We start from the raw sequence: 14242 nt of genomic DNA on the forward strand, positions 1-14242 counted from the left end.
AATCACAACCTTTACCAAAGGTATAACTCAAAGGCATTTGATGAAATCTTGCGGGCATTGGCCCCTTTAAACAAATAAACCAAAACTCTGCCTATATTTTGAAAAATGCAAAACTCAATTTTAAATTCCAATGAGGATTGGATTTTTCTGAAAAACTGATCAAGGAGCCTAGCTCGAAAGGGGATGTTCAAGCTTCTCTTATCTTTATTTGACAAGAATAGCCATTTCAACCCTAAAGTTTTGTTCGACGTCTTTTATGACTTGGGAAACCAAGTCGTAAAAGATGCCCCTAGTATGATTTTATTTCCATTACAAGATTCATAAGAGAGCCAAACGCAAGGGTTCAACTAAAGGCTTTCATTTCAAAGAAATGCTTGAGGTTACAAAGCTCTTACAAATACAAGAAAATGGGTTCCGCTCAAAGCATTCTTCCTTCTGCACTTCGTGATAACATTCTGAATAAACTTGAAAAGTTGTCCCTTCTGAACTCTGTTCTGTTCGGCTCTGTCCGCAGGAGATGCAACTTCTTGCTTTTAAAGCTTATCACCCCAGCCTCAAGAGAAGTAAAGGCTAAACTTGACCTTAAAGACCTGACTTTGACCTGACAATGAAAGATTTTGACACACGATAAACGGGACTTTGACAAATGACAGACGAAAGCTTTGACAAATGCACAACATAGACTCTAAAAGAGACTGAATCTGCTTCTTAATTTGATAAAGGTTTAAGGTGGTAACAGTCTACCGCTCTTAGGATCTTTCGAATATCGTATCTAAAAGTGTTTCATTCCTCTTTTTGGTATTTCAGTCATGGTTATTACCTCATTTGGATTACTTAGTTTTAACCACTTTAACTTGAAGAAGTATCGAAAGAAATTATGCTGGCACTTACTCAGACTCTGAAGTAATGCTAAAAAAGGAAGCACAATCGGCTTTCAAAAGCTTTGTCCTTTGTGAAATCACTGCCATACTGAATTGCCCCTTTTAGGGTTTCGATTCAGCGGACCGCACGCCTTAATTTTGCCTGGACTGTCTGCCCTTGCAGCTTTTCCATCCAGCAGGCTCAGCATCCTGATTTTTGCCTAAGCCTCCCTTTCGGGTTTTCAACTTAGCGGGTGAATGACCCTAACTTTTGCCTAGACCGCCCTTGCGGGTTTTCAGTCTAGCGGGTCCAAGACTCCATCATTTTTCTGTTCTCTTTTTTTTTAAATTTCTCTACAAACCTGGGCCAATAACACCAGAAGGACTTTTAGGTAGGCTTGGGTTCAAACAAGTTAACATTTGGTAAGTTTTGAGCAATTAGACCGAATCTGGACCATCCAGACTGCCTACGTATCCCCCAAAAAAAATTGGGAATCAGGTCTCGCGTAGTTTGAGGTTAATATCTTTTATGACGAAAGACATAAAAGATACCCCTGGTTTAAGTTTGACAAAGAGGTTTTGCTTTTGGCTTAAAGGAGTTTAGCAAAAAGGGTTTTCATTTTTGAAATCTGGGCTATTGGCTTAAAAAGCTCAAGTCGTCCAAAGATAGCCTTCCAGTGTTTTAGGCGTAATATTTCTTCAACTGATCCAGGTTTGTAGGTTCTGTTAATTTTTCTCCATTTTCATTGAGGAGTCTTATGGCTTTTCCCGGCAGGACTTCATCGACAATATAAGGACCAGACCAATTTGGACGAAACTTCCCTCTCGGATCAAATACCGGTACCCTATAAGACTTCAAGACAAGATCCCCTGGCTTCAAATCTCGGACACGACCCTTCTTATTGAACGCCCTTTCAATCCGCCTTTGATACCCCTGGATGTGGTACAGAGCTCGTAGCCTCTTCTCATCTATCATCTGCAGTTCCTAATGTCTGGCCTTCGCCCCTTCTTATTTGCTGCTTCAACGGCTCCATTCGTCTGCGGCCTATAAGGAGACGACTTGTGATGCTTTATTTTAAACTCTTCACACAAGTGTGCTACTTCCTTCTTGAAGTGAGAACCATTATCTGAGATTAACTCCTGAGGTACTCCATATCTGCAAATAATGTTTGTACGGATAAACTTCGCAACAGAGGTAGAAGTCAAAGAAGTATAAGAAGCAGCTTCAATCCACTTTGTAAAGTAGTCGATGGCAACCAAAATATACTCATGTCCGTTAGATGACTTCGGAAATACTTTTCCAATGATATCTATTCCCCATACTGAAAACGGCCACGGCGAAGTGAGAGAATGCAACTCTGAGAGAGGTACATGAATAAGACTTGCGTAAACTTGACATTTATGGCACTTCTTTACAAAGGCAAAACAATCTGCTTCCATCGTAGGCCAATAGAATCCAAGTCTAAGGATCTTTCTAGATAACATCATTCCGTTCATGTGAGGTCCACAAACACCTTCATGAGTCTGTTCAATAAGCTCAACTGCTTTGTCTTCATCAACACATAAAAGCTGGATTCCATCAAAGGATCTGCGATATAACTGACCACCACAAATAACAAAATTGGCAGCTAATTTCTGAAGGGTTCTTCGCTCTTTTCCAGAAGCCTCAGGTGGATGCCCTTCACCAAATATGAGATTCCTGATGTTTGTATACCAGGGCTTTCCATCTGGACACCTGGCTGGTATTTCGATAACGTTCACATGCGCTGGCTCCCATTGCAATCGCACTGTAAGCGGCTGGACCTCCATTGTTGCTGAAATGTCTAACATAGAAGCCAGTGTAGCCAAAGCATCAGCAAAATGATTCTTTATTCTGTACAAGTGAGTAAATGTAATACTCCTGAACTTCTTGACCAAAGATTCGAGATATGCATTATACGGGATCAATCTATCTTCCCGAGTCTTCCATTTTCCATTAGTCTGGCAAATGATCAAAATGGAATCTCCAAACACATCAATGTCTTGAATCTGCAAAGCTAAGGCTGCCTCCAGTCCGGCAATACAAGCTTCATACTCGGCCATGTTGTTGGTGCACTCAAACTGCAACTTGATAGATATAGGAATATACTCCTTCTGAGGGGATACGAGTACTGCTCCTATTCCCTGACCCTGGTTATTGACTGCACCATCAAAATACATTGTCCATCTAGTATTTGGAGTATCTTCTTCAACATCCATAATCTTTTCATCAGGAAATTCAGCCTTCAGGAATGCATTCTCTTCCACAGGGGAATCAGCTAACTGTTCTGCAATGACCCGCCCTTTAACAGACTTTTGAGTGACATAAGTAATGTCGAACTCAGATAACAATAACAGCCACCTTGCGGTTCTTCCAGTAAGAGCAGGCTTCTCAAACAGATACTTCAACGGATCCATTCGTGAAAGTAGAAGTACCTTGCTTGATAACAAGTAATGTCGGAGCCTCTGAGTTGCCCAAACTAATGCTAGACAGGTCTTCTCCAAGATTGTATACTTCACTTCATATTCTAGCATCTTCTTGCTGATGTAGTATACAAGCCTCTCCTTCTTAGACCCTGAATCTTGCTGAGCAAGCATACAACCCATCGCTGTATCTGTGATGGATAAATACAACAACAATGGCTGACCCAGGATGACAGGGGATAAAACAGGAGGTAAGGACAAACACTGCTTGATCTTTTCAAAAGTCACCTGGCATTCTTCGGTCCATTTCTTCGATGAATTCTTCTTCAGAAGCTTGAAAATAGGTTCACAGGTCATAGTCAGATGAGCTATAAACCGTCTCAGATACTGCACTTTTCCGAGAAAACCTCAGATCTGCTTTTCGGTCTTCGGCGGTTCCATCTCCTGAATCGCTTTGATTTTCTGAGGATCTACCTCAATTCCCCTTTCGCTCACCATGAATCCCAGTAGCTTTCCTGAAGTAACCCCAAATACACACTTGCTGGGGTTCAGACAAAGCTGATACTGTCTGATTCTTTCAAAGATTTTTCTTAAAGCGACAGTATGCTCCGGTCGAGTCTTTCCCTTGACGATCATATCATCTACATAGACTTCGACTTCTTTGTGGATCATATCATGAAGAAGAGTAGTCGCAGCTCTCTGATAAGTAGCACCTGCATTCTTCAACCCAAAAGTCATTACTCTGTAACAGTAAGTTCCCCACTGACTAGTAAACGCTGTCTTGATCATGTCTTCCGACGCCATCCTAATCTGATTGTATCCCGAAAATCCATCCATAAAAGATAACAGAGCATGACCAGCTGTATTGTCCACCAGAAGATCAATGTTTGGAAGCGGGAAATCGTCCTTCAGACTCGCCTTGTTGAGGTCCCTGAAGTCCACACACATCCTGACCTTTCCGTCCTTTTTGGGCACCGGCACTATATTCGCTAGCCATTCTGGATATTCAACAACTTGAATGAATTTTACCTCCAATAGCTTTTTAACTTCATCATGAACTTTTAACTCCCATTCTGTTTTAAGTTTTCAGAGTTTTTGCTTCTTTGGCTTTGCGCCAAGGATTAGAGGCAATCGATGCTGGAGAATGTCTTCGCTCAATCCCGGCATGTCATCATAAGACCAAGCAAAAACCCCCTTGAACTCCTTACGTAAAGTGATTAATTCCTCATGCTCTTCGGGAGATAAAGTTTTGCCAATTCGTATTTCCCGAATTAAGGTTTCGTCACCAATATTTACGGTTTCAATTTCCTCTTCAAGCGGTCTTGCTCGACGACTCTCCTCTTGTTGAATCATATGTTTGATTTCAAGAGGAGTTTCGTCGGCATCCTCATCAGAGGGGGAATCTTGATTATCATTATTAATATTATCAGTTTTAAGAGCAGATTCAGTACTTGAAATGAAAACAGGAGAAATAGAAACAGGAATGTATGTAAAAGAGTCTTTCATTTCATTCATAGAATTGGTTACATCAAGAATGGAATAGCCCACAGCAGGCATTGTATTAGACTCTAACGATGTATTCACAGACTCAACAGACAACTCATCATTGAACTCAGTCAACTCTAGTATATGTGCAGTTGAAGAAATAAACTCATCATCTAAAGTATTCTTGGACTCGACCTTATTAGAAAGAGACTCGTCACCGACTCCGGAACCAGATCCAACTTCTACGGTACCTGCATCAAAAGAATCGTTAGAATAAACAAACTCAATATCAGACTCGGAAGTAGACGTATACTTAGAGACTACTGACTCTTTTGAGGAAACGGGACTATACTGAAAGACTACTCGAGGTAAAACCTGGGAGGTCCAGTTGGTCAAGGGTCCCTTGGCTGGGGTGATTAACTCTGCAGGGTTCAGAATGAATGCATCTCTGCCTATCACTGCCACCTCTGATGCCTTGGTCTCACTGCCAACCATTGCTGCCACTGGATATTCAATCTGAAACATGCCATTCAGACAGCCCGGCTCTAAAACATCGGCCCAATCAGTTTCCGGCGCTTCCTCAGTAATCTGCGCACTCATCGGCGCTTCTGATAACCTAGGTTAAAGAAAATTTTGAAGCCTGGAAACCTCTGCCCTGTCCATCATCGGTCCATGGCTCAGCAAACCCGCAAAATGGAAAATATGCCCCCTCTTTTCTGAAAATGCCGTTTCTGATCAGACTGATTGGCCCCATAGGCAATTCTAATCCCCGGCGGCAACACTCGGCCCATTTCAGCATGTATCTTTTCATTTCTTTGACCTCCTACTCGGTCGGCTCATATCCTAGGCCAAAGAGACCATTGAAAGTTCTGAACACAGGCCACTCAGTAGGGCCTTGATGATATTTGCCCAACCCTGTGCCTGGAATATAACCCTGTTTGCGAATCATCCTGACTACATTCGAGTTGGTGCTAGTCAAGAAGAAAACTTCTTCGCCCATGGCCTCCTCCATAGATATGACTGACACCTCCAGTGAAAAACCTGTCAAACTGACATTGACTTCCTTCCCAGCTACAAGTTCCTGTGAAATATGTCCAATCTCTAAGTCCGGGTCACCCTTTACAGTCACTACCCTGCCGTTATGAACAAACTTCAACTTTTGATGAAGGGTAGAAGGGATAACTCCGACCTTATGCAGCCAAGGTCGACCCAATAACAGCAAGAAAGAAGCTTTGATATCCAATACTTGAAATTCTATGTCAAAGTCTTCTCCCCCAATCTGAATTTCAGTGGCCAGGGTTCCGATGACATCTCGCCGGGTGCCATCATATGCTAATATACCCTGCTCTGAGGGAATAAAATCTCCAGGCCCAAAGCCCAAAGTCGCAGCAGTACTCAGTGGACAAATATTCAGAGCGGACCCATTGTCGACTAGTACTTCGGGTACCCTTTTCTTGTTGCAGATTACAGTAATTTTGAGTGAACGGGCGTGGTCGCTCCCTTCAGGTGGTAAATCTTCGTCTGTGAAAGATATTACTTTGGAAGTCCTAGTTACAGCGACTAGGCTTACTAACTCATCGGGAGTAGTCTCAGTTGGCACCTGAGCAGCATTCAACTCTTTGAGTACAACCTTCCTGTGCTTAGGATGTTTTGCACTTAGATAAGACCATATAACATCTTAGATGGACTCCTAAGATAATAAAATCAACTCAACTTGAACTAAATAATCTCTCTTAAACTGTTGAAACAGTCCTTCCAGTCTAGATTGGTGTCTTAGATGTCTTCGGCATGTAGCTTAGTTCAGGCATCGAACTACGATCGACTCTGATTCCAGTGAGGCTTGGATACGTAGGCAGCTTTGCATACCGAGCACGAGACGGCCCACCACAAATGGTGGGGTTTTGTATATTAGTTTTTTTTATAAATTCTTAACTAAATATATAGGATTTTTCTCAAATTAGAATTTTAGGAGAACATTCACATAGATTGAATCCAAATGAATTAAGAAAATCAAGATACACATTAGGAAATGCATTGAAATTAGATCTTATGATGCATGTCATATATTTCGCACATTAATATAGAGTTAAATGAGCCATTTAAAAGAAATTCAAAAGAGTTAACTTTTGAAATTGAAGACCGGATTATCGGGCAAGAATGGTGCATGTGGTGGTAATTCCCCATACCTTCCATTCTCGTAATCAGGTAACAAATCTAGATTTTTGGTCAATTATGCGTGTTAGATCTCTCATCTAGGTGGTGACTCTATCATTTTCTTTTGTGTGAAATTAGGATTGCTTTAGTGATCCCAAGTTCATAGAATAGATGAATTAAATCAATAATAAAAAATGGCACATGCCATTCGCGTGGGTACGAGAGACTAAGAGAGGCGGGTCACACGCCGCGCCCCTCTTGTGGGATCGGGTCCCACACCATCAAATGAATGCTTTGGATCCCACCCAAAATGTTGCCTCACCCTGTTTCTGTGCTCAAGCGCTGCAACTCTATCCTCTCTCTATATATATATATATATATATATATATATTTATATATATATATATATAGAGAGAGAGAGAGAGGAAACTGTTGGTGCGCTTAAGCTCACCAAGCTTATGGTGCGCTTAAACGCCCAATCACATGGGTCCCACATTTTCTGTGGTGATCCAAACCATTCATTTCCAAGGCCCTATCGTAGATAGGGGGTGTACCAAAAATCAGCTCCATAGGATCATCCTAACCCTCCATTTGTGGAGGACAAAAATGGGCAGATTTTTGGACAAACAAGGTCTGTCCATTTTGACCTCCACAAATGGATGGGTTAGGATGATTCTATGGAGCTGATTTTTGGTACACCCCCCATCTATGTAAGGGCCTTTCAAATGAATGCTTTGGATCATCCTAACAAAGTGGGCCCCCATGTGATTGGGCGCTTAAGTGCACCATAAGCTTGGTGAGCTTAAGCGCACCAACAATTTCCTCATATATATATATATATATATATATATATATATATATATATATATATATATATATATGTCTCTCTCTCTATCTATCTATCTATCTATCTATCTATAATATATACTAAGCGTGTATGATTCCAAAATGTCATTCGTCTATTCCAAGAAAAAAAAAATTGGAAAAGTTTTTCTGCCCATGATTTCGGTCATGATCTACTAGCCACCTTCTCCGAAGGCTGTGTCTCGCGTCTCGCCCGTCCTTTGCAATTGTGTGTTAAGAGATTTGTCTTATTAGCCGTGTTGAAATACATCACGGAAATACGGTGTTTGGAAGGTGGCTAGCAATAATAAGTACCCGAAGAAGCTACCGATAATAATAATTACTTATGAAAGTTTTACAGGGAAATTACGGACCACGGGTGCCTGTATATGACAATTACGAAAAAAAACTACGGAGAGGAGGTATCGAAATATGAGAATTACGTACAACTACTTTTCCTGATGAATTTGTTAGGGATATTACGACTCTGGCACACCTGGCAAAATATTTGCGAATTCAGGACACCTAAAGAGGAACACCATATTATGGAAACCTCTAGAGATTGGAGGGTTAGGATCAGCCTATGGAATTGATTTTACGAGTACGACCTATTGATGTTGTGTTCCATCACATCGACGATTTGGATCAACCTTTGATGTTGTCTGTACGGTTCTTTGTCGGCCCGTGCATCGCATAGGTTTTTAACTAGTATATATATATATATAAGGGAAACGTTTTCTGCGTGATACCTCACCGTGAGCAGCCCTCTATAAAACACCACTTGCATGTTGTTTGACTCATCCTTCCCATTCATTCTATAGGACCTCACATAGATAGGGTGTCCCTAAGAAACCACCTCCATACCATAATCCTAACCATTCGATTTATAGTAGTTTAATTTGCAGCCATCCATTTGAAAACCTCCACTAATCATAACCATAACCATAACCCATAACCCATAACCCTAACCATAACCCTAACCATAACCCTAATCCTACCTATAACCTACATAACCAATGGGTTGGATGACTCAACCAACTATGGGAAATGGGGTATATAGAGAGGGCTGCTCACAGTGAGCGATACCTCAGAAACCTTTTTCCCATATATATATATATATATATATATATATATATATATATATATATATATATATATATAAGGTTTCTGAGCTCGAGCTCAGCCTCAACTTGAGCTCAGAAACCACCACTCCCATAGTTGTTTGACTCATCCAACCCATTCATTTTATAGGTTATGATTAGGGTCATTGTTAAGGTTATGGTTAGGTTTATAGATTATGGTTAGGGTTATGATTTGAGGATGGTTTAGAATGGATGGCTAGAAAATTGGCTTCTATAGATTGAATGGTTAGAATTATGGTATGGAGATGGTTTGTAAGGAACACTTTATCTATGTGAGGTCCTGTAGAATGAATGGGTTGGATGACTGAAACAACATGGAGATGGTGTATTTATAGACCTCTAGCTCAGGCTGGGCTAGAGCTCAGAAACCTCGCCCTCATATATATATGCTCTATAATTGGAAAAATTTGGTGAGCCCAAGATAATGTAAAACTTCATAAATGTAATGTCTTCTTTAAGTACCTAAAAACATAAATTGTTTATAGCTGTTAAATATCTTAGATTTCTCTATGTATAATATTTAAAGCTATTAAATGCCTTCCATTTTAAGTTGTGTTAAGAAATCTGATGGGGAAAATCCAATCCAATCACATGCAAGTAATAGAAAGGAAAAAAACCACAGGATGCACACATTGCGATTTTATGCGAGTTCGGCCAAGATGCCTACATCAACTGGTGAGATCACAATCATCACTGCCAGAAACCAAAATACAAAGATTACAATGAATTAGTCTGAATCCCGCAAGCTATAACCCTTTTCCATGTCAAATAAAACCCAACCCAAGAGAAAAACATCTTCCTATTTTTCACCACATGAGAAATTCCTAAGATGAAAATCCCTCCCTCCCTCTCACCTCCTTTAGTCTTCTATTTTTTTTCCTCCACGCCACTTCTTAAATAAAACTACGTCTCTCTCCCTCCCACAGTCAAACTAGAAATATCTTAATATGTCTCTCTCCCTCTTGCAGTCAAACTGGGAAATATCTAGGTAGGTCTCTCTCCATATCTTAGTCAACGGGGAAATGCCTAAGACACCTAGCATACGCTTGCTCTGTTTGGACACAATGAGTTACCTAGTAGATTGGTGGTATAAGTAGTCAATAGGGAGGAGACAAACATTTGATTTACCTAGAATTTACCTTGTAGAATAGTGATAAGTAGTGTTTGGTTGCCACCCTCGTAGAGCAGTGGGAGGGGGTGCCATTATAGAGAAAGAGAGAGAGAGAGAGAGAGAGAGAGAGAGAGAGAGAATATATACTACATTTCACATATAATTCATGAGGGAAATGTTATCAGCACTACTGTATTTTGATGAGGGCACTCCTTACTTTATTAAAAGTACGGTATAGCCCACACTATAGGATGATCCAAACCGTCCATTAGATGGGCCACAACCTAAATAGGTCGTGCCCCAAAAATTATTTGCATAGGTTGATCCTAACCCTCCGATCTGAATGTTAGAGGGTTGATCCTAACACACGGGCTCCCCCATTGGCTGCACATCACCATCATGTTTGACTTTTCAGCAGATATTAATGCATGATGGTGATGTGTAGCCAATAGGAGAGCCCTTTCACCTCTTTTTTGCAAGGGCTCCCTTTAGTCTAGAATTCCTCCTGATTAAAACAGGGGCAAGGTTTTAAATTTGGGTAATGTCGCCATGTCCTTCATATTCACTTGGTAGTCTCCTTTTCCACATTAGAGAGATGGGTGAATGTGTTCACCATCTCTCTGAAACTTTGCATTTATTTGAAGCAGTGATGGCAGAAAGGACATGTAGATTGGTCTTGGTCTCTGACTCTCAGCACGGCATTTGTTTGAAGGATTGTTGGGATTTCCCAGGCTTTTCACGTTCTTGAAAGTTGGGATTTCCCAGGCTTTTACACTTTAGCGTCTATATTGGGTCGAGAATGGAGTGTAGGGAGGGTTCTTATAAAGATCGCACGGCCTATTTCGTCAACAAGATCTCCAATCAACGGTCATTTTTTATATTCTCCGACCCAAACCCTAACTCCGGCCAACCCATTTGGCCATTTCTACCCAAAGCTTCCTTCATCACCCTCTTCTACCTAAACTTCGTTTCCACCACCATCTCTTCCATTTTATTTGGAGAAAATCAATTCCATCACCCCTTTGTTAGTCTCTATGTCTTCCACGGGCTCCAACAACAATCCCATGAGTGCCGCTCCTGGGGCAAAGCCGTATGTGGAGGGGGGGAAGCGAGATGGAGTTCCTAATAGCTAAGTTGAAGGAGTTGAAAGAGAAGATTAGAGCGGAGAAGAAGACGGTGAAATCCCTAATGCTCTGTTTGGTTGCTTATTTTGGGGGGATTGTGGGAGTTTCAAATGCTTGAGATCTTCCTAAGATCTCCCCAAAACATGTTTGGTTGTCAATTAGACATTTGACCACTAGACAACTTCTAGACATCATTATTGCATTTTATCCTAGGTGGCGCCTACGTGGCGGAGATGTTCCCCCCATAATTTTCTCCCTTTTTTCACCAAAATGGAGAAATTTGTGTGGGGAATTAGGAGAATCTCTCTTGTCTTATTCTTTTTCTCTCTTTCTCTCTCTTCCTCCCTACATTTTGATAATGACACCCTACATTTTTCACTATTTTTCTCATGCAACCAAACACCACTTACAAATCTCCCTCCTAATCTTCTCCCAATCTTCCATGCTTGTCTTTTTCTCTTTGAGTTCTTTTTCTCCTAATCTCCCACCCATCTACAAGCAACCAAACAGAGCATAAAGGACAAGGTCAGGAATTTAGAAGATCAAACCATGCTCTTGTGGGACCAACTGGGCTGCCCCACCCCTTTCCCGGAGAGGTCCTTCTCTGAAGAGAATTCTCGGCACAGTCCAAACCACGACTGAAGGAGGGTACGGACAATTAAAGGAGGGTACGCGTAGCACCATTTCCATTTTTTGTGTTTTCTCATTTTACATTAATTTTACATGAGTTTTTGTATGATGCACGACCATCAAAGTAACAAGGCTTAGGTGGCAAACCACCTAGTCCTTGATTCTTGATCTGGTCAAAACACCTTTTTTGAGTGTTTTGACCAGATCAAAAATCAAGGGCCAGGTGCCTAGCCCTTGCTATTTTGACGGTCTGGCATCATATAAATTCTCCATTTTACATTTTAACTTTTTTTGGATTTAGAAGAATTGGGAGTTTGATAACCTCTTTTGGGCTCCTTCCAAGAGGGGGAGATTTTTATCTTGTGTTCTGGAGAATTGCAGTTCTTTGTAACACAATTTGTGTTTAATCCACAGTTGGGTTTTTTCTTGACAGCTCCTTTTTTGCAGGAGACTGGTAGAGAGTTCACCCAAGTGTGGAGTTTTTTCTACTTGTTATTAAGCTGGATGTTCTCGATTTTGTTTCTTGCTTGTTATTAAGCTGGTTATTCCCTTCCTGGATCTGTTTGTTTTTCTAGCTTGATAGTATTCTTTGTTTCTGTTGTCTCATGATGAATTGTTCTTCCGTTTGTTCCTATTATTGTTTGTTTGCTTATTAGAGATCTCTAATAAGCACCTATTAGATTGCTTATTAGAAATTCCTGATGCTCAAGGGATAAATTGTAATTCCTATTAGATTGATCTCTAATAAGCAATTGATCCCTAAGCAATCTAATCGGAATTACAATTGATCCCTACGCTATTTCGTGAAGCTCTGGGCCCTGATGGCCAAAGGTTAAAGATGGCGTCCTGACGCAGGGGAGCTGATTGATAGGGGAAGTTTTCGGTGAAGGGAAGAGGTTAATTAAAGATGGGCCCCAGGGAATGAGATTGAGGGGGCTTTTTTTATAGTTTCACGGTGGTAAATTAGGATGAGCTCAAGGATGGTAATGGGTGGATTTTTTCGAGGGAATTTTGGGTCAGTTTCAAGCTGAAAAACTCAAATCTCATGCTCCCATTGAAAAGGACAACCAACCTGCAGCACAAAGCCCAATTGACAGTAGACTTGTCTTTCAAATTTCAAATATTACTGAAAAAGCAAAGAAATCATATGATCTCTCAAGATTCGGCATTATCATCTAGTCTTGCTCATGGATTGTCAGAATTTTTGGGAAGCGTTTGGAAAGTTTGGAATAATTTCTCAACGATTGTAATATAATCGCGGATGGTCTGTTGCCTGTGAGCGCAGCCACACAGGCTCACTTTTCGGCATATAATTGAAACCCAGCATATTTAATTTTTAGAAAAAATGACTAAAAAAATGTTCTTTCTACTGACTATGACGTGACAAGGGGTGTTTTCTAAATCATCAATCAAGAGTGAAATGACTAAAATGCCCTTGACTCTCTCTCTCTCTATCAAATCACCTTTATTGCAATCATTACCTTTACAATACAAAACCCAAAACCCTCCTTTTTCCCTCTTCTTCCTCCCACCTACCCATCAAAAAACCTACGTTTCAAAAACCCAAAAACCTCCATTGTTGAAACCCAAATCCACCATTTTTTTATGCCAAAAGCTCCATTCCATTGCACAAAACCTCATTTTTAGATGCCAAAGCCTTCCTTGTATTGCACAATGACACCATTTGCAACAACTATTGCAAAAAAATGTTATTGGAATTCGAAATTGTAAAAAGCTTCACTACAAACCACCATTCCATTGCACAAAGCCTCCATTCCATAGAAAGGTGTGTATTTCTAGTCCTCTCCCTTCTCTTTCCATTATAAGGCATGTTTACAAACTTGAATGAAAGTTCTCCACGTTAAACTATTGTCTTCCATTGCACAAAGCCTTCAATCACAATTTAATCACATTTAAATCACTTTAAATACTTTATAATAGTTGTTATTTTACTGTAAACCATTAATTTCTTAAGCTAAACCACTATTGAAGGCCACTAAGTAGGTGTTTATAAGTGGTTTATATAGCATTTATGGTTAAGAATCCTCAGTAGTGGTTTATAATTGTCAGTAGTGGTTTATAATCCTAAGTAGTGGTTTATTTAGGCTTACCAGTGGTTTAGAATGTTTATAATTGGTTTATATGGCTTAACAATGGTTTAGAGTATTTATAAGTGATTTATACAGGGTAAGTAGTAGTTTATAGTGTTTATAAGTGGTTTATACAGGGTAAGCAGTGGTTTAGAACGTTTACAAGTGGTTTATATAGGGTAAACAGTGGTTTATATAAGCCTAGCAGTAGTTTAGAGTGTTTATAAGTGGTTTATATAGGCCTATCAGTGGTTTCGAGTGTTCATAAGTGGTTTATACAGGGTAAGCAGTAGTTTATAGTGTTTATAAGTGGTTAATATGGGATAAGCAGTGGTTCAAAGTGTTTATAAGTGGTTTATAT

Source organism: Tasmannia lanceolata, unplaced genomic scaffold (assembly GCF_043159265.1).
Source record: "Tasmannia lanceolata isolate RefF3 unplaced genomic scaffold, GAP_Taslan_0.1 ptg000029l, whole genome shotgun sequence".
NCBI classification, from domain to species: domain Eukaryota; kingdom Viridiplantae; phylum Streptophyta; class Magnoliopsida; order Canellales; family Winteraceae; genus Tasmannia; species Tasmannia lanceolata.